We start from the raw sequence: 22,175 nt of genomic DNA, 5'->3' as shown, positions 1-22,175 counted from the left end.
AGGTGCAAAGCGATGTGTCGCAAGATATAACAGGCAACCAATCGATTTGATTTAAAAATTGGACGATTGAACCGATTTCGATGACAATAAAATATGGGAGTGTGAAACAGTCGTTGGACATCATTCAATACCGGGCAACGTCGGGTCACCTCTTGTTTATTTGAAAACATTCGTGATAGAAAAGATGTACGACCTTTCTTTTTTACACAAGAATCACTACTTATCAAGACCTAGAAGCCACTCGAGGATAAGAGTTAATGGGTATACATTAGCCAGTGGGATTATAGCGTAGTAAGCATAAGTAGTGGATTTTTTTGTAAGTTGGATTACATAGGGGAACGGTTCATCAAGAACTTGTTTACGTTGGACTTGAAGACAATTAAGAGAGTTACACAGGCGTGCAGTTTTAAGAAAGAAGCTCCGTGCATTGAATCTATATTTTGGTTTAGGAACAGATAAAGAGTGTGAGAAATTATTGGTAGTGGTTCTAGCTAGACGATTGTTTTTCGTGAAAGTTTGGCGAGGGGGGCATTTATTGAAGCTCAAACGAGCATCTGCCATGAAAATAACGATAAAACCTATTCGTCGTAAAGTTTCTACACAGTTACAAACAGTTTCAACATTGAATGTGTTTTGCTACTTTATTTTCTGAAATTTAAGAATGGAATTCTTTTGAATGTATTTATTTTCTGTTTGAATATCGACGGTTTTTATTTAAAAAAAAAATATATATATATATATATTATTGGCCGTCTAGATGTTCCTATGACCTTAGACATAAAAACCTATCAAATATATATGTAAATGACACGGGTTAACCTGCGCAGGAAAGGTCATGCAACAACACTGCATTACTATTATTGATCAATCTTGTTTTAAGTACGTCCATCACATTGACCGTCCATCCGTCACACTTTTTTTGCTGTTTAATTTTTTCACCCCCAAACAAGGCATATTGTTATTGGAACCTAAGGGCTATTATTTGGGCACCTGTTGACTATGAGGTTGTGGGGAAATTAGCAACGAGATTTCTATCCATGTTACATGTATATATTTTCGGGTTAATACAGCTCGGGTAATAGGATACAGGGAAGGAATTCCAAAGTCTAACAGTTGTAGAAAAGAAACTTTTACAGTAGAGGTGGGATTTTGCTGCTTCTTGAGGTAGTTGAGAGAATGTACATTGCTATGGATTCATACGAGCACATACCATTAAGTGCGTGTAAAAAAAGGCACAGGAATGCAATAATGCGGCGATACGACAGAGATTAGAACGTATTTGATAGTGAAGACCCTTTAAAATTTTGGACACTGGTTTGCATTCAGTAAGAAAGGCTATTCGTATATGAACCAGTCCAAATCTGGCAACAAACTCCTGACATGGATATATGGCGGTTGTGTAAAGATACTTCTATTTATATATATATATATAAAGAAATTCTATATGTGTGTGCGTATGTATGTGTGTGCGTGTGTTTAAATTCACACTTTTATGTCCTGGGAGTGTTCTTTGATAGGCTCGTTTCCGAATGCCTCTGATAAATATCGAAAATCCATAATCGAAGAAATCTTATTAAAGAAAGAACAGTCCGATTTTGCCCAAGTACATCCTAACATTACAAGTGCATTTAAGAAGTATAATACCGCGCAAGCAGAAAAGCCAGGTGTATATAATCAATAGTAGGTTTCTTAATAAACAGAGGTGCGTTCGAAATGTTTCATTTAGAGTAGGATTGAACAATGACACTTGATATAAGAATTTTAAGCTAATAGCACCTTTAAAAAGTGATATATATTATAAAAATAAGCTCATAAAATCAACCGTAGGTTCTCTACAGTGCAATGTAAACTACAATAGATTGTTGACTAAGTTACTATCGAGAGACATGTGATGCTTCCCCTCGGTGCATTATCGATTTAATTTAAAATTGGCGATTTCATCGATTTCGATGTTAATAAAAGTATTGGATATGTTGAACACTCATTGACTCTCATTCAATCCCAGGCAACGTCGGGTTCCCCTGATAGTAAATTCTAAATTAGATTTCCATCATTAAGCGTTCTCAGTGAAAGGACGTTTATTCACGATGGCTTTTTTTCTTATCTTTTCTTTTCTGAGAATCCGAGAAGTAGGATACTTCGTGAAATGAATATGTCGGTATTGAAACACAAAATCGTTTTTTTTGTTGTTTTTATATTGGCAAAAACAAACAACAAAAAAAAACAAGGAATCACACGTTTGTGACGGATGACCGTGATTGCATTCCTTACTTTTTTGGAATGTTCTATTGATTCTTGCCACTGAATTCCACAAAGAATCGACAGTAAATAATGAATATTAAAAAAAGAATCATGTGCTTAGAGAGACACCCGATATTTGATGTGCGCGAATTAATCATTTCTTCACACACACCCATCCGATCTGTAACTTATATCAATATATTACGATGATGTCCTTTCTACTGCGATTTCAATAACGTTATAAACAATTATACTATATTTTGCGTCTACTTCAATACAAACTAATAAAGCATACATCGAGATATTACATAAATTCCGTGAATATTAAGGCAACGCATCAATTTGAAATTCGCTAATTATTATGACTAAAAGCCATTCAAGGATCAGTATTAATGAGACTGAAATGAAAGCCAACTAAGTAACATTACAGGAAGACTAATATTGACCAACAGTATAAACTGCGTTCAGTTAATTTTTAGTGTGACTCTGATGAGTTGAATTCTTAGACGACCAAGTTGTAATCAGCAGGCAACTATATCTGCGATAATGTGTTTTATAGATAAAACGATTTTCTTATAGAGCTCTGTTTATGGGAATTTTTTTCCGACATTAAGCATATGAAGGGAAAACTGAAAGGTTTTTTTCTTTAGTTGTGATGCTAGTCGATTTCTTGCAGCGAGTGTCTTACGAGAGTGGGATTTGGATATTGAAGCTCAGTCGAGCACCTTTCATGGGAATAACCATAGAATATATATGGGCTTGTTGCAGCGGGTCTAGGGCAACTTTTGAGAGAAAGAAATTGTACGGAAGAGATGATATTCATTCATCACTAGAGTTTTTCTTTATTTCGGTTATTTGTCTTCTTCGGTAAACAGCTAAATATTTATAATGATTGAATTTCAGCAATCAGACAAGAATCACAGATTTGATTAATACTTGTTTATGCAATAAACACAATTCAGGTCCAAATATGTGACACCATGTTTTCTCTGTTACTAAAACTTTTTGACGACTCTTCGTGTTTCTGTGTATGTCTTTCACGCATCACCGTGACTTACACAGAATTATGTTTATGTACTACCAGCAAGGATGCATGGTGTTGCCCCGAACCAAAATATAAAATCTGTATTAAAACTTGTATTACTTTATTTCTCTTTATTTTTTCTCTTTCTGGCTCACCCGTTTCCCCTTCCTCTTCCAACCTCTCTTTTTCTTCCCCACCCAGCCCATTCTTCTCTATAGACACACACACACGACTCGTTTTTATAGATTCCTAGACGAATTAGTCGGCATAAAAGAAATACATCCTTGATTAAAAATCAGTTTCTCCAATTTTAATTAGTACATAACCTGTCTAGAAAACAGACTCGATGATGAATTCTGCGCCAGGTTAGATTCAAGTAACAAATAATAATAATAATAATAATAATAATAATAATAATAATAATAATAATAATAATAATAATTATTATTATTATTATTATTATTATTATTATTATAACAATAATATAAACAACAATAATTATAATAATAATAGTAATAATGTGATGCCAAAAAGCCGAGAAGGGTCAAGAAGGATTGAAAGACCGAGGAGAGAGCGCTAGCCAGACCTCGGCTGGACAAGCGCAAAGAGAACTGGGACCTTGGAGAGGCTGAGTGCCATTCAAATTCCAGTATAAACCAATGGCCACTGCCAGCGAGAAATCAATGGTAAGAGGCTGTTACGATGATGCAAATTCATTTGCAAATGCTATCAAAGGACGTGTAGAGAGCTGGACATCTTGGGAAACTTGTTGTCACTCAGCTTCCAGAGAACACCGCAGATTTCCAATCAGATCGTTTGTTGACCTGTGTGAAAGCTCCATGTGAGCCAATAATAATTCTTCAAGTATTGTTTCTTTAGTGGATGGACATTATTGAATACGGAATCGGTAGAATTATTTTTCCGTTTAAAATTGTCTAATTATAAATGACAGATGCGGCCACACAATTATTTTTATTTATTTATTATTTGGAGGAAATCTAGGTCTCTATAGATAAAGCACTACATAAAAAATGCCATTTCCCGATAGGTTCGAAAGTTCGCAGACTTATTGGCAGTGCATGTTTTTTGTAGCACTTATTGACCAGCCACAATACCTACAATTAATAATAATAATAATAATAATAATAATAATAATAATAATAATGTACCATTCGACTCGACTGTTTCAATAGAGATGCTGCGCACACGCAAACACTGGTCCACAGGATGAAATATAAGTTATACCTTTAGATTCTAATTATATCCTGCAATGTCTCAGCTATCTGATGTTCGTCAAGGTGTTGTTTATTTGTTCGGGATGGCCGACATGAACATTGCAATGTAGATGACAGTGCTCGCAATTAACACGTGTTACATACTTTTTGTTAATTAAAGGGTGGTGTTAATTAATGCGTGTAAGGAAATGTTGGAAATTTCCGAGGAAATATATTCTTTAGATTGGTTTACTAATGAAAACGTGATTCTAAACTTTGGCGTGGCAGACTGTCACAGACAGAATCGTTTATAAAGTTGATAGGGCGCACCGAAAGAAGATGCGTTCATTGACTCTACGTATTAACGATGATAAATTTATTTCACAACTAGCATTTCAGCCAGACGTTGCCCGGGTGTTTGGAGCTGTATGTAGAGAAAAAAAAGAAGAAAAAAAAAGCGGTCAATTTTTTTTAACTTTGACCTCTATTATGACCTCTTAACATTTATTCTTTTGTGCTCAAATCAAGTTATCAAGTTAGATCCATGTCCAAGGAACCTATATCTAAAATTTACAGGTATTTAGACCCAAAATTAGCGGAGGAGTTTGGTAGAGTAACCAATGGACGAATCGTTGAACTTTGACCCCTTAACAGAGAAATTTCTGGCCGAAAGCGGATTACAAATATTTTCCCAAATCTCAGTACCTTGTATATCAAATTTCGAGTCTGTATACTGAAAACTGACAGAGTTATGGCGTAGGAAAATGTACACAGACACACACACCCAGACACGTTCATTTTTATAGATATATAGATTAAACGTTACAGACTATGCATGGACGTATCTGATAATTATAAAATTAACCTTCGTTATTCATTCATCCAAACAAAGATTTTACTCGTTATAAACCATCTTTGGTGTATGTTTACTATTTCCTGTTAGTTAGAGTGTTATGTGATCATCAGATGATCGGTTAAATATTTTCACACAGGTGCACACATATATTCCCTGTTTTATTTATACAGAAGAGACGATACTTTAAAACTACTACCTGATTTTTGTGGTAAGATAAAAGTTTAGTGTCTGTCCTATAAAAAAGAAGAGTAAAAGAAATATTTCTAGAGTGTTATTGTGTATGTTTGAGAGAAAGAGAGAGGGGGAAAGTGGCGAGAAATCAAAAAAATGACAGTAACACGGTAACAGCAATGGAAAATATACACAGTTTTGATTAAAGAGTTGGATGTATTAAAATATATCTACATAAGTGTTTCTGTTTTATTTTGTTTGGTACCGGATAGGATGAATTGGCACCAGAAGTGCCCGTCCTAGACTGTTGTTTCCCGGGTGTGAATGCCAAATCCACTGTACTTGAGGGTGGATTAAAGTTGGTCTTTGTGTCGTTGTAGAGAGCAGCCGATGGGTCTTTTTCCTGCGGCTAGCTCTGAGTCTGTTTATTTTGTTGAAGGGGGGGTCTTCCTGTTCATACTGAGGAATGTCTCAACTAACGGGGCCTGTGCCTCATGATGGTGTTCTTAATACTTTGCTCTCCTCTCTCAAGGACCCTTGTGTCGGTTGCGTAGTCATAGCATTTACAAATATGGTAAAGGGAGGTAGAGAATAAGAAATAGAGAAAAAGAAAAAGAGAAATATAGAGAAAAAGAGAGAAAAAGAAAGAGGAAGATTGAGATAGATAGATAGATAGATAGATAGATAGAAGAAACGGATGGAAATAGAAAGTAAGAAGACGAGAAAATGAGAAAGAAAGACGAAAACATAACGCGGAGAGATATTTAAACAGATAGAATACGGCAAAGAGGGGTAGAAAATGTGAAAACAAAGAAAGAGAAATAGGGAAATACGTAGAAAGAGATAGAGAAAGAGATAGATAGATAGATAGATAGATAGATAGATAGATAGATAGATAGAAACAAGGGGAAGCGAAATAGAACGGGAGAAACGGATAGAAATAAAAATCAAGAAGACGAGAAAATAACAAAAAGAAAAGAGAAAGAAAGAGAGACGAAACTGCAAAGAAAAACTTATATTGGATTAAAAAATATAATTCGTCTTTGGTGGCATGACCAAAGCTGCTGCGCACAAGATGGGTTCCCTCTACTGCGGTAGAAAAATACTCACACCTGATGATATTCTATACTAGCAGGTCGCCCGGCATTGTCCGGTCTTAAAATACGATTAAATATGATATTTTGATTAATGCCTATTTCGTATTTCGTATTTATTATTATATATATATTATGCTGGACCCAATAGTAATGACTTAAACAGTTTTTTTTTTTAAATGACCCGTGCGGTACGCCAACACCGAGAATCGAAACCAAAGCCTTTAGCCTACAATTTACTTTTTTCTTTGACGTCAGTGCCTGAGCTATGAAGACATGTTTGCTGCAACGCTAACAATTAAAACATGAACCAACAGCTATTACGTAACGCAAGCATATTCGTAATGCCGTCATTCGACTTTCACCTGGCAAATTTTTTTTTTTTTTAAATTTTCACACATTTTCACAGATTTGCCTCGGCTAAAAATCCAAATATAATGTTTCGCATGGGCTCGAATACCCTATATATTTAGTGTCATGTCTGTAGACTAAACACTGACAGAGGAGTTTGGTAGGCAACTTTTTAAACAAATATTTATACGCATACATAAATACAAGGTGTCCAAATAAACTGTATACACTCTTTTAATGTTTATAAAAACAGCATTTATTTAAGAAGTAGAAGTTCCATACATCAAAAGACTGTGAACAAATATATAAGCCAGTTAATTATCGAAAGTGTTCAAATTGATGGCCATTGTGGTCCATGAACAGCTGACAATACTCACCGATTGAATCAAAAACGTTCCTAATCAGTTTAATTGGTATGTTGACACATCTTCTTTCAATGGTTACTTTCACCTCATTCATTGTAGCTCGTTTTGTGGTGTGAACCCTGTGTTTAACATGTCTCTAACCTCGCCCCGCCCCCAAAAAGAGAAAAATCCATGGTGGCAGGTCAAATCCGCTGAGCGTGGGCAGTACTCAATACTTCCTCTTCGTCTTAACTGTCTGTTTCGCTGATGACTATCAAGATATGCTCTTCATCATGATTATAGTGGGTAAGTGCTGCATCCTGCTGGAAGTGACATTCTGTATTCCTAAACATCTCTTGGGGACGTGGCATAGCGTATTCATGTAGCAAGTTGAGATGATTTAAAGAGTGTATATATTTTATTCGGACGCCCTGTACATGCAGAAACAGGTTTTTTTGTTTGCCATAACCGTTTTATACAAACAGTATGCAAGTAAAAGCCATGTAGAATATTTTCATAATTATAATTACACGTAATAGTATAATATAATTACACGTAATAATATAATATAATTACACGTAATAATATAATATAATTACACGTAATAGTAAAATAAAGATGATCACCCCAAAAGAAAAAAAAAAATCTAAATAGGAAATTATTAAAATGAATGTTTTAAAGCGTATGCAAATTAGCTAGGTCTTTTACGGATGAATGCAATTTCATGACCTATATAAACCAAAGTTGCATTTTCTTTGGAAATAAATATGAAAAAAAAAGACTTTCCTTATTTCTTTCTTGGCCTTGGGGCCAAGATCAAAGTGTAGTATTTGTTCTGGTGTTTCATTTAAATTAAGTGAATTGGTATTTGGGAAAACCCTCTATACTGAGACAATTACTATTTTTGGGGATACTGCCAGAGCGACCCGTTTTTGCCCTTCTTTAAAAAATACCTAAATAAACAGAAAAAAGGTGTTTAATATGAATAGCAAAACATCCCTCCTCAAAAATAACTTATAGAAGTATAGATATTTAAAAAGCACCAATTCATCCATGCATGAAATATTATTTTCATATATTAGCCGATGCATCAATCACTAGTTTTTTTGTTTTTTTTCCTCTGGGATAGTTAAATCTAAATGTCATAAAAGCGAATCATGAAAAGTGTAATCACAGCTTCTTGACGATTATTTCTGCAACATACGTTTCTTAATGCACTTTGTATAATTTACGCCACTTCGTTTCAAGGTCACAACACAAAGACTGTTCATGGCTGAATCGTAATTAACAAATTTACAGGTCGTTGGACATGTCCTACACAGAGCCGGACAAAGACATAGTACTAGGTGTTCGGCACGACAGAGTCTTGTTAAGTACATTGGCACACGAAAAAATGTTGAACAAGAGGCAAGGCATTCTCCTTGTAAGTACTTGTAAATAAATGGCTGTTGTGTCAAGTGAAAAAAGTGAGTCGAAGTCTTGCTTCAACTTTGTTTCTTGCGACTGTCTGCACACAATGAGTGAGTCCCGAGTGTTGAGATGAAATGACTACGTTACATAACCTCTTTTTGCAGTGGACAAGTATTATCTTCGTAAAGAACGATGGTGCGTATTAGTGCACGATAAATCCGTCGCTTTTTGTTTAGCCTGGCATCACTACGCGACCAAAGGCAAATGTGAAGACGATAAAAATATGATTTTGCACTCTTTATAATATGCTGAATCTCGTCATACTTTGACTTGTTGGCGTAACTTTGGTACTGAATTCATTGAAACTGCGTAACTTCCAGACAGTGATATCTTGACACGTAGCTAGCAAAACATAAAGCAGAAAAGGCGTGTTTGGGTAGCTGGACGCAATGCTCTATCTATATAAGAGCCAGGTATGTTCAAGGATACTGTTGCCACATCTGGGCAGGAGCTGCTAGAAAGGACTTGACTGCCTTGATAGAGTTCAAAATAGACTTCGTAGCCTCGTAGGAGATGTCCTTTTCTCTTCCCTGCAACCTCTATCTCACAGAAGAGATGTTGTGAGTTTGTCTGTGCTTTATCGTCATTTTTATGGAAAGTGTTCGACTGAGTTTCAGTCTATGATCGCTCCTCGCCAAACTTTCACAAGAAACACTCGTCTAACTGAAAACACTATCAATAATTCTCCCCACTCTTTATATGTGCCTAAACCTAAACGTAGATTCCATGAACAAAGCTTCTTTCTTAGAACTGCACGCCTGTGGAATTGTCTTCCGTTTTCCTGCTTTCCGGTTGACTACAATATGGTTGTCTTCAAGTCTAACGTAAATAAGTTCTTGATGAGCCGTTCCATATAAGTTAACATATTTACCGAATTTCTATTACTAATGATTTCTATATTGTCCAATTCCTACTGTACACTCTTTTAACCCTTATCCTCGAGTGGCCTCTTCGCCTTGATAATGTGGTGATGCCTGTGTAAAAAAAAAAATATCTATCTCTTTTTTGTCACACACCCACAAAAGTGGGACATTCTCTGATCCATTCTGTAGCCGTTCTTATCGTTCTAATATTTCCTTTTTAAAAAACGTCGACGTTTCGGCATGCTTATCAGAAAACTACTTCCGTCTATTTATATATCTATCTTTCTATCTCAAGTGACCTATCTCTCTGATGATTTTCCGTGAGTGTTCGTGCCAAGATCACAGTGTAGTATCCGTTCTGAAGTTACACTTAATTTTTTTCTTGTGCTTGGTCCGTGGAGGAGAAATCCTTCATGACTGAGACAATTTGTACTTTTGGTTCCTATCCAGAGTGACTCCTTTTGTGGAGCTGGATTTTCCTCACATTAAAACCGACCTTGTGTCTAACTCTGCCCTTGTGGGGAGGCAAGTAAATAGGAACATTTTTTATGAAGATCGGCGTCGGAATGTGTTCATCAGATGACAAGCGAAACATGTGTTCTTGACGATAAGGTGTCTATAATACTTTATACATCTGTTAGTGAAGATATGACATTATGTAAAACCCCTCGACCTGTTTCGAAGATCCTGTCACATATTAAACGTACGATCCATATTGTCTATATCGGTGTCCACGCGTTGCAAATCTAATATAATTAGTTGTCACTTGGATGCATTGGAAAAATGAGTTGAAAAGAAGTACGTAATTGCTCAGATGCATTCACGCACAGTTATGAGAAAATTTATCGATCGACCGGTTGTAAACGTTTACATTTCGTAATACAGTCTGTAAGAGTTTAGTCTTCACTAACAGCGCAGATTAAATGGACACGTCTTAAAACAGATTAAATAGACGTATCTCAAGAATAGTTCCGATCCTGTCTCTTTAATATCGCATGTAATTGCAATCGAAGAATCGCCCATGGCTAAAACACATTAATCTCAAAGATTTGAATTTGCCAGTCATTCTTTTATCGATTCTATTCCTTAACAAACTGAACAGAGTAATACAGCAACAAGAATGGTTTTTTTTGTTGTTTTTTTTTAATTCTTACTAGACCAAATCCCTCAGCCGTTAGGTTAGTGTTGGTACATTCTACCTGCTGCATATAAAACCATATGAAAGCATTTACCAATATAAGAATAATATTTCAAATAATAACAGAAACATAAATTTTTAATTCTCATCTAAAAAAAAAAAAAAAAAAAACAGAATACACCACATTGTATGAAACAGAAACGTTCTTTATATTAATTTATTTGTTGCGTATAATGATTCTCATCTTTACTAGTTGCTGTTTCACGAGGTTTCGGTCAACTATTCTTCTGGCCTCCGTCAGATGGTAACAGCGACTGATAGGACCTTCGAATCTCCTAACTGCATTCTCAGCAATCACTGCTATCCATAGTTGTTGTCGTCTCACCACGTTTTTTGGCCAAGTAAGCCTCTGGCCGGCTTTGGGTAGGATTGAGACCGCTATCTTCAGACAATTTTCATCTGGAACCGTAGAGATTCAACGTCTCTATCAACTGCGCCACGGGCCCCGAAGGGCGATTAAGGTTGGATTCTTTGATCTTATAAATCTACGTTTATTTATTATCTGATCTTCCATGGTCGGGTCCGTACCGAATGGTATATATATATATATATATATATATATATATATATATATATATATATATATATATATATATATTATTTTAATTGGATTCATAATAATACTCATCTCAATAATGAATTTCAATTAAAATAATAGAAACGTTTTTGTATTTATACAATTTTTTTTTTTTTTAATTAAGAGTGAGTTTAAACGTTTCTGAATGTTGGAATTGAGGATTGATTATTTGGATAATTTTGATGCTGCATGCTACTGTCCTCATCTTGATTGTTATTTGCATAGTAATTCGATCGATGTAACCTCCGACCATCTTCAGCTGTATTATATCGAACTTTTCTATCGACTTCAGAAATTTGCACGGAATTTCCAACGGAATCCTTGATTAAATTCACGTGGATATCCTCTCGTTCCGTTAGTCATTACTAGAACTACACCAATAGCACTACTGATGCAATTCTCTATCTATATAAAAGTCAAGTACGTCTAAGGATGGAATACTGCAGCCATATCTGGGCAGGATCTGCTAAAAACAGCATATCCCCCCTTGACAGAGTACAAAATAGACTTCGTGGTTTTGTGGGGGATGCCCTTTTCTCTACCCTTCAACCTCTCTCCCACAGAAGAGAATTTGCGAGCCTATCCTTGTTTTATCATTATTTCCATGGCAGGTGCTCGTCTGAACTCCAATCTCTGCCCCCCCCTCGCAAATCTTTCACGAAAAACACCCGTCTAGCTGAATCCACTGTGAAAACATTCCCCCACTCTTTATCTGTGCCTAAATCAAAACGTGGATTCCATGAACAAAGCTTCTTTCTTAGAACTGCACGCCTATGGAACTCTGTTCCGTCTGCTTGCTTCCCACCTAACTACAACTTGGATGTCTTCAAGTCCAACGTAATCAAATTCCTAATGTACCGCCCCCTTAAGAAAACACTTCATCAAATCTCCATACTAACGTACTGTACTTGCAATAACCCTTATCCCTGAGTGGCTTCCGGGCCTTGATAAGTGGTGACCACCGTGTGAAAAAAAGCACATTCTTTTCGTTGTTTTGACTCTCCGGTATATATCCAACAGAGACGGTCCTGGACATGACCTTAAATTATATCTAGTAGTGAGGCTTCAACTTGCGGGCTTTGGGAAATGTGGAGCCACCCTTTAATTATCATTACTCCCAGGTCCACTCTGACCCGGAGTGATCGTACCTGTTAGGGTCTCAACTATGGGTTAAATAGAAACCGACTTGAAAAAAAAAAACAAATATATTCTATTAAAAAAATGTTCTTCAAAATCTTTGGAGTCGGCATTAAATAACCTGAAAAGGGTTGATATGCCGTAAAACAAAAACAACCAACCAGCAAACCAACCAACCGACACAGTTTAGCACAGTTAATCACCCAAGAACCACAGCACTCTATATAAAAGCAGACAGGATATCAACGGATACACACTCAAGAGTCAAAACAATTAAAAGAATATGCTGTTGTCCTAGCCCTAGTCATAATGAGATAGAGATCCTAAGTAAATAGATTCCCGAGCTCTACAATATATGCCTGAAAAAAATCTGTGCAACATAGCATGGATGCACGGATGTAAAGGCATGGTAAGTGACGTCACCGGTACAAAATAAAAGAATTATTAAATAGAGAAAGAGAACGATTATGGGGGAGACGAGATAACGTTCAAGATCTCGTGAGAGAAGAGATAAGGTTCGAGATCAAGTGGATGACGATACGGCTGTATAGATAGGGAAATTAATGATGTTGCTACAAGGGGCAAGCGAGTTGGAGTTATTTCCTATTCTTCGTCGCCTCTGCGACTGAATTTGCACGCAACGTGTGTTACTTCCCAGACAGCGTTACCGTTGGAGCTTACATTGACCTAAATGTTGTAGAAAATAACACTCAAAAACACTACCATCGAAAATTTAGTTCGGCAGACATCAGAAAATTGTATTAACAATCTCTTGTGTTACGAACTACATAAAATATTATTCCTAACGTAAGTGTGACAAACGACAGAAAATGGTATTTAAAAAAAAAATAATAATAAAGTATGCTATTTCAAACACAATCCTGATTGACCAACGGAAATTCTATTTTCAATCATAACCGATACAAACAAAATAAAAGCCAACGATAATTTCATTAATAATAACATATTGAAATCTTTATTTTAAAAGTGACAGACAAACGAAAATGCTTTTCCAAATTAAAATATCTATGTATTTTCGAAATTAAGGGTATATTTAATTAACAAAATGTCATAATTAAAAGTGTTTGGGCCCAGTTTCAGAGTTATGATTAAGGTTATGAATAAGGTTATTATTAAAGTCATAAATTAAGATTACGATTAAAGTTATGATTAAGGTTATAATTAAGATTACGATTAATATTATTATTAAGATTACGATTAAGGTTATGATTAAGGTTATGATTAAGATTATTATTAAAGTTATAAATTAAGATTACGATTAAAGTTATGATTAAGGTTATAATTAAGATTACGATGAAGATTATTATTAAGATTACGATTAAGGTTACGATTAAGGTTATAATTAAGATTACGATTAAGGTTATTATTAAGATTACGATTAAGGTTATGGTTAAGGTTATGATTAAGATTATTATAAAATTTATAAACTAAGATTACGATTAAAGTTATGATTAAGATTATAATTAAGATTACGATTGAGACTATTATCAAGATTACGATTGCGGTTATGATTAAGGTTATGATTAAGGTTATAAACTAAGATTACGATTAAAGTTATGATTAAGGTTATAATTAAGATTACGATTAAGATTATTATTGAGGCTATGATTAAGGTTATGATTATTGTTATAATTAAGGTTATGATTAAGGTTACGATTAAGGTTATGATTTAGGTTTAGTTGTTGTCTTGGATATCAGTAAGCATACATGTCACATATTTTCTTTACACAAGACCCAGAGGCCACTCGAGGATAAGTGTTAAAGAGCGAGCAGTATTCACAGAGGCAATATCACAGTAATCGTTAATAAATGTTATCTACCATCATTTCACCCAAAACATTTTGCTGTAAGGGGCTAATACTTGGGACGAAATTTACGGGGATGCTTTGTAGGGAGTTGAACAACTAGATGTCTGTTCACATTACATTTGAACTTCTGCGTGTCAGTACAGTCAGGGTAAACATGGATCCAGGCGGAAATATCAATATCTTACAAATCGAGGGAAGAAACTATGTGAGTAAAAGGCTTTCCGGTATCTATGGTTCTCTACAGTGTAGGGGTGGGATTTTGCTGCCTGTCGGGTCATTCAGGGGCATTTACATGTACGAGGGTTTACAAGTGCATTAAGTTCGTTAGAGAACATTATATTAAAATACATATAAAGCAGACACAGAGTTGTCATATTTCGGTGATGGGACAGAGTCTGGAGTTTGGTTGCTAGTGCGAGTCAAATTAGGCTGGCTAGTCTATTTCGAACCCCAAGAAGGAGATACTAGTTTTGTATATTTATCTAATAAGGGGAGAACGTCGTGTGATCATCTAGTGGTCCAGTCTATCTGTTCATATGCCTTGTATGTGTGTGTGTGTGTGTGAGGTACATGTATTTTTGAGATACCTTCATGCGTTGCCGATGTTGGTCCACCTGAATTCATCTCGTGTCTTGGAAGGAACACTGGTACCTGTTTTGGGATGAAGATTTATTCACTCCAAACGATGGATTGGTTTTATATATTTTTTTATTCACCTTCCAGATGTCGACCGCAGAAAGATGGAAGTGAATCTCTGGCTTGCGTGGTACACGTCAGAGCCACAAAGGAGTCTACACTTATAAAGGCCCGGGGACCACTCGAGAATAAGGTTTACCGAGTGTACGACCGCCAATGTGACAACATCGTAGTAATCTTTAGTAGTGGAAATTTGGTGAATTGGATTACTTAAGGGAACAGCTCATCAAGAACTTGTTTACATTGGACTTGAGGACGACCATATTGTAGTCAGCTAGAAAGTAGGGAAATGTTCAGTCCTAAGAAAGAACCTATGTTCATGGAAATTACGAAATTATGGTCTAGGCACAGATCAAGAGTGGGGGAATTTATTGATAGTGATTTTAGATAGATGAGCGTGTTTTATGAAATTTTGGCGAGGGAGGACCATAAATTAGAGCTCAGACGAGCATTTGACATACAAAATAACGATAAAACAGAAACAGGCTCGCAACGTGTCTTCTGTGGGAAGAGAAAAGGGTACCCCCAGTAGGCTAAAAAATCAGTTTTGAACTCTGTCAGGGCAGGATAAGTGCTTCTAGCAGCTCCTGTCCAGATGTGGCAATAGTACTCTATCATTTTATGTCGAGTGTATTAGTATTCTGTTGCCAGTTTTGCTTTTGTTATCTAAAATATTTTCGTCCATTCATCTCAGATGATACATGAGGATGACTGGGACGTGAAGAAGAACAACACAATAAAATGAATAGCGGATAAACGAATTAATAATATATGGTTTCTTCAGTTTTTTTTCTGCAACGTGACAGTATCTCGTAAATGTGCAGACACTTTCAGATTGATGACGTAGACGCATTATTTTACTGCTGGCTAATGTGATCAAGTTAGTGGATCAGTAGATAGACACGAACTCGAAATCAGTGGCTTGTCCAGAACTCCCGCAATAAGAAGAGATCATAGTTGTGGGGTGTTTGCAGCAGACTTGGCAACATTTATCTATGTATTATCTTGATTTTTCGGACCATTGTCCTCATCTTGAGTGCTATTTGCTCAAGGTTTTGGTCGATGTAACGTGCTATCATCTTCAGGTTTATCTTGTCAAACTCGGGAATCTTTCTGTCTACAGTGAATTTCAAATTGAACAATTTTATTAAATCCACGGCTCTTGTCCCGTCAGCCAAAACGGGATAGATAAGTTAAGTACTTCGAAATTGTATTTTGAGTGTCGCCCGTATAAAGGATTGAACCTAAAATTGTCCAGGAGAGTTTAACGTCGAATTGAATTTACTAACTACATTATTCGCTACGTTACGGATCTTTGCGAACAGATCCTCAGTGCAGGTGGCATTCGATATAAATTGCGAATTACTCAGACAAAACAAGACCTGAATAAGTCGGATGGTTTCATCGAAAGAAACGTTGCGAAAATAACACTCAAGATGGGAGCAGTAGTCTGAAAAAATCCAAAATAATACGAATTACCTATCGTCATTTCAAAAGTTCGTAAATAAAAACTCTTTCTTTTTTTTGCTTTATTGTTGAGATGTCACCCCTACAGACTCTTACAATGAACTATTCCTGTCCCGTCAGCCAAGACAATAATCCAAAATATTACGAATTATCTATCGTCATTTCAAAAGTTCGTAAATAAAAACGAACCTTTATTTACCTTCACCTTAAAGCAACCCTTTCTTTTATGCTTTATTGTTAGGGTGTCACCCCTACAGACTCTGACAATGGACTATTCCTGACGTAACTTCCGGTAACCAGTTTCTGCAATCGAGCAGTCTGAACCTGAGATTCAGAGAGAGTGGGTCGTAACCTTACTTTGTCCTTCCAGTTGAGCGAAGTCCAATTCAACCAATATACGTTTCTGCATTTTCTGTTAATGTATAGTTTATTTCACTGTTTCTAAGCCTTCTCGTTCGTCTTTCAACATTTAAACTACAATATTTATAAACATCAAACATGTTGAGATTCACAGACTGAGAGATGCAATAACCACAATCAATGACATCTCATTTAGATACGGCAAAAATGTTTTGTTCGTACTTTTCAGGTCAATCAATGAAAAAGTTTCCTTCGTTAATTATATAGATGGCTGAATAGAGCTTACATATGCCACTAATGCTTGAACATATTCCTGGTGAGGCTAGATCATTAATGTGTCATCCATATATCGCAATCACATTCTTGGTTTTACTGGTGTTGATCTTAACGCCATTTTCTTTTATTGTCTTTGATAACAATTATTTGTTAACTAGTACTTATTTCACTTTATCTAGCTTTATAATGTTATCCTGAGAAGATTAAGCATTTAGATGTTAATAATGTTTGTAACACCGAATATAATCCTCAGTGCTTCCTTTTCGATTTGGAAGTAATTCTTCTCGGCATGCAGTAAAATTCTTGACGCATGCGAGATCGGCTTAGTGGACCCATCATGTGTAGAAAGCACGCCCCAATCCCATAAGAACTTGCATCAGTTGCGACAATATCCTCTTGTTTCGGATTGAAATGAGTCAGGGATAATCTTACGTTAATACATCTTTTAATTTCTTAAACGCTGCCTAGCACTCAGGCGTCCAGTTTCATTTTTTGTCGCAATTCATGTATGTTCTTAATGAACGTTTGATAATATTTCGCGAGCTCTAAAAAAACTCTGCAATGTAGTTACATTATGAGGTTCTGGCATGTCTTTTATAGCTGTGGGCCTGTCTGGATCAGGTTTCCTTTCGTCCTCATCTATATGATCCAGGTATTTTATTCGTTCCAAAAAAATCGCATTTGCTTCCTTCAATGTGAAGCCGTATTCTTTTATTGTGTTAAACACTGGAAATACATTATCTCTATATTTTGACTACGCATAAGAATATCGTCCAGATAGCCTATTTCGAAATCCAAATCGCTTAGCGAAGTATCGATTACCTGTTGGAAAATTGCAGGTGCTGCTTTTATACCAAATGCTAATCTATTGAATTTATAAAGTCCTTTGTGCGTTGAGATACATAAAAGTTTCGAGCTAGCTATCTTCTTCTACTGGTATTTGTAGGAATGCCTCGCTTTAGTCTATTTTGAAAAAAAGTTTTCCGCCATTTAACTTAGCGCATTTCAGTTTACGTAGCTTGATAATGTCATGTTTCGAAGAATAAGCTTTTAAATGTGAAGGTTGCATCGGTCAACAAATTCGGTGGCCATGGAATACGTTGCTTGCAAAAGGTCGGTGGAGAAAACGTCATCATATGTACATCTACAAACTTCTCCCAAACGCAAGTTATATTTCAGAAGTCGAGGTTTGACAGAAATGGTTAAGGGTGAACAAGTCAGAAAGAATCCATTAAGCATTTTCAGCCTTATTTGACAGAAAGAAACACTGGAAAAACGGAAGAGTGTATGTAAGTTTTGCGTGTATACACGTGTGCGCATTCGTCTGTATATGTGCGTATTTGCTCATGCAGGTGTCAGGGTTAGGGTTAGGGTTAGGTGTTAGGGTTAGGGTTAGGGTTAGGGTAAGGATCATGTGTCAGGTCATGCGTTGCTGTGGTGTACGCTTACGCCTTCTTAATCTCTTTACATCAAGAAACTGAAAGTATCCAGTACATCTAAAAGGCCACCATTCGTCCATGTATCGAGTATTGTTGCCATATTGGGGATGGTGCATCTGCTACTAGTCTCTTGCTCCTAGACAAGGTTTACAAGAGAGTCGGCAACCTAATAGGTCCTGAACTGTCATCTAAGCTTCAGCCTCTGTCGCATCGATGAAATGTTGCGTCCATCTGCCTGTTCTACAAGTACTTTAATGGTGAATGCTCTGACAAACTGCAAGCATTTGTGCCCCCACGACGTAAACACCCTCGACAAACCCGAAAGGCAGCCAAATCCCATACTCACACAGTAGAGATCTCTAGATGGAAAAGAACTTTCTACTCCAGTAGTTTCTTCTTTTTAATCGGTTTTCGACCAGAAATTCGGCTGTCAAGGGCATAAAGTTCAACGATCCGACTTTTGAAAACTCTAGCAAACTCCTCCACCAATTTTGATTTAAACACTTACAATTTTAGATATAGGTTAGTTGGACATGGATCAAACGTCTTAATTTGATTAAAGCCCAAAACAATAAATGTTAAGAAGTCCAAACTGGGGTCAAAGTTAAAAAATAATTTGACCTATCCAGTCTCTACCAAATTACTCAACCAATTTTTGCTCTAAACATTTGGAATTTTACATGAAGTGTGTTCAGACATAGAGCAAGCTTTTTAATCGGGTTTTGGCCAAAGATTTGGCTGCCAAGAGTTCAAAGTACAACAGATTTGACCTTTGCGGCCTGTAGCAAAATATTCAGTCAATTTTGGGTGTAAATATTTAAAATATTTATATAAAGGGTATTCCGACAAATAACACACTTTTTAATCAGGTTTTGGGCGAAAATTTGGCTGACAAGAGGTCAAAGTTGAATGAATTGACCTTTGCAGATTCTACCAAGCTCGTCCGCCAATTTTGAGTCTAAACACTTCAAATTTAAGATGTAAGTCACCTGAACATGAGTCACACGTGTTAGTTAATATATATATATATATATATATATATATATATATATATATATATATATATATGAAATTAAAAGAAATGTAGTGTTTACATAATACGCAATTGTAAACTTCAAACTAATATAAAAAACGGTATTTATATATAGAAAATGTAATCCCAACCGAATAAAGAAGGTCTATACGCAATAGAGATTAGAGCTTATTATAAGACAAACAAAATTTTAACTGTAAGTTGAACTTTACAATCGAAATATATTGTTCGACTGAATGCTCCAAAAATAATTTTAAAAAATGCTTATTCCGCGGAGTTTGAAAGAATGATGTTCTTGTTATTCTTCTCATCAAAGCGCATAAAGAAATCAGCAAATTATATTTGTAGCAAGTTATGCTAATTTGCTAGTTAAGGCATTAAGTGAAACCGCAATTTATTGCAGTTATAAATTGCCAAGAAAAGAAGTGAATAGATGGATATGTAATATATATATATATATATATATATATATGTAATATATATATATATATATGTAATATATATATATATATATATATATATATGACCTTTTATTTAGGATGCAGCGCTATAGATCAATATATTTATATATATAATTATGATTAGTCTTTTTTTGGAAAAGAATTCCAGCAGAGGGCTCAATTAAAAGGAAAATCCAAATTGTAAGAGCGTATTTATATATATATATATATAAGAGACGAATATTGGCTGAAGAGAGCTTGATAAGGATACCTTAAACGGGCCTTATTATCGGGTTTGAAACCTACGGTACCAATGATCTATCTCAACTAACAACTTTCTGTACACAGAATATATATATATATATATATATATATATATATATATATATATATATATATATATATATATAATAGCAAACCGCGCATAATATTTCAGCTTGCATGAAAATCGTATCAAGTTGATCCGAAATTTAACTCTCCTTCCACAAAATCAACAGGAACCGGATTATTACACCCTAACCATAACCCTACCCCTAACCCTAAACGGATCATTACAGGAATTGTTTAATCACTGTTGATTTCAGTGTCCCAGGATAAAAACCACTAGCCGAGACAAATACTAAAGAATGCAAAGCCCTTTAAGCATAATATCTCGAAGTATACAGCGATATTGATATTGTACTAGTAGCAGCAGGCAAAGGCATAGCTACGGTGTAAATGGAAAGATCATAATATTTTAAGAGACTGTCAGATCTAATAGAAACTGGTGACTTGTAAAGTACAAAACGTTCCAACTATGACAACAGAGAGAAAACTGTTAGAGATCATAAAAAATAAGGATCATCTAATACCACCTGCAAAATACCGACACGGACCCCAGTACTATGGACAAGCTGGCACGCCTATACAGACTTCATGAGATTCAAAAAGATAAAATTCCATTAACACCCATTGTCAGCACTCGAGGTTCAACATGGCATCAATTGAATCGATCCTAATAGAAAGTGCCCATTGACAAGACTCAACAGAGGAACACACATGAATCCAATTCGATAATCTAATAGATACGTTGATTTCTACCTAGAAACCACTAATTTCTGATGGGATCTGATATATATTGCCAGGAAGAGGTTATAGCTATTGGATCGATATGTCCCAAGTAATAGCAAGTGTATCAATAGCATAATCTGAAGAAAAAGTGTTAGGAACATACCATTAAAGCCAAGAATATGGATGCGATATGTGGATGACACATTCATGATCTAGCCTCGCCAGGAATATGTTATAGTATTACTGAAACATGTAAGCTCAATACAGTTCACGATCTAAAAGGAAAAAAAGTTCAATTATTAACTTGAAAAGTAGGGCCAAACCTTTTTTGCCGTATCTAAATTCCAGGTCCCTGCTTCCCCAACAGTACTGACGTGCAAAAGTTCAAGTGTAACGTGAACCGACATCTTGCTGCCCAAATCCTTACATAGTACCCCAGTAGTTGTTGCCCCTGATAGTAGCCCCCTACACCAAAGTGGCAATTTGCCTTGTTTGGGGTGAAAATGAAATAAAAAAAATGTCATTGATCGTGGTTCTTGCATATATCAGTCTGTGAATCTCAACATGTTTTAGGTTTATTAAGTATAAAATGCCAAAGATTAAATTACTCGTTAACGGAAACATTTATTTAATCTGTGCCGTTTTCAGAAAGGCCAAGGATTTTATTCTCAGTTTTAATATAAATTTGATTATTCAGAACACAATTTAAGTTAAGTAACAATAAGCATGGCCAGTACCATATGGGTGACCACTTGGAAAGGCTAGGCGCTGTGTGGCACTATATCTCAAGCGCCACGGTTTTTAACACACTCTACAGCATGGCCGAGTGGTGATTTGGTCATGAGTGTAGAGACACAAAGAAATAAATTCCCTGAATCCCCTTTCTAGATCGACCTCTCTTTCTGCTCGGACCGTTATGAGGTGAGCACGCATATTTCTGTCTCTCCGTAAACGAGGGTGGGGAAGCACTCCCTCCCTCAACACTAGTTAGGGTAGGTTAGTTAGTTTTGAAGAGCCTATTGCCTATGTTTAACTGTAAAAATTA

General features: G+C 35.8%; 1 protein-coding gene and 1 pseudogene across 1 annotated transcript in view; one reads left to right on the top strand and one right to left on the bottom strand.

The window, feature by feature from the left end:
- Positions 1-22,175, bottom strand: part of LOC145240011 (uncharacterized) — a 483,623-nt gene that overhangs the window by 181,611 nt on the left and 279,837 nt on the right. The window lies entirely within an intron of this gene.
- LOC145240567 (U2 spliceosomal RNA) lies at positions 8,085-8,178 on the top strand (annotated as a pseudogene).

This window comes from Euprymna scolopes, chromosome 19 (genome assembly GCF_053919585.1).
Source record: "Euprymna scolopes isolate OS-2025 chromosome 19, ASM5391958v1, whole genome shotgun sequence".
In the NCBI taxonomy this organism is placed as follows: Eukaryota; Metazoa; Mollusca; class Cephalopoda; order Sepiida; family Sepiolidae; genus Euprymna; species Euprymna scolopes.
This window is presented reverse-complemented; position numbering and strand designations above follow the sequence as displayed.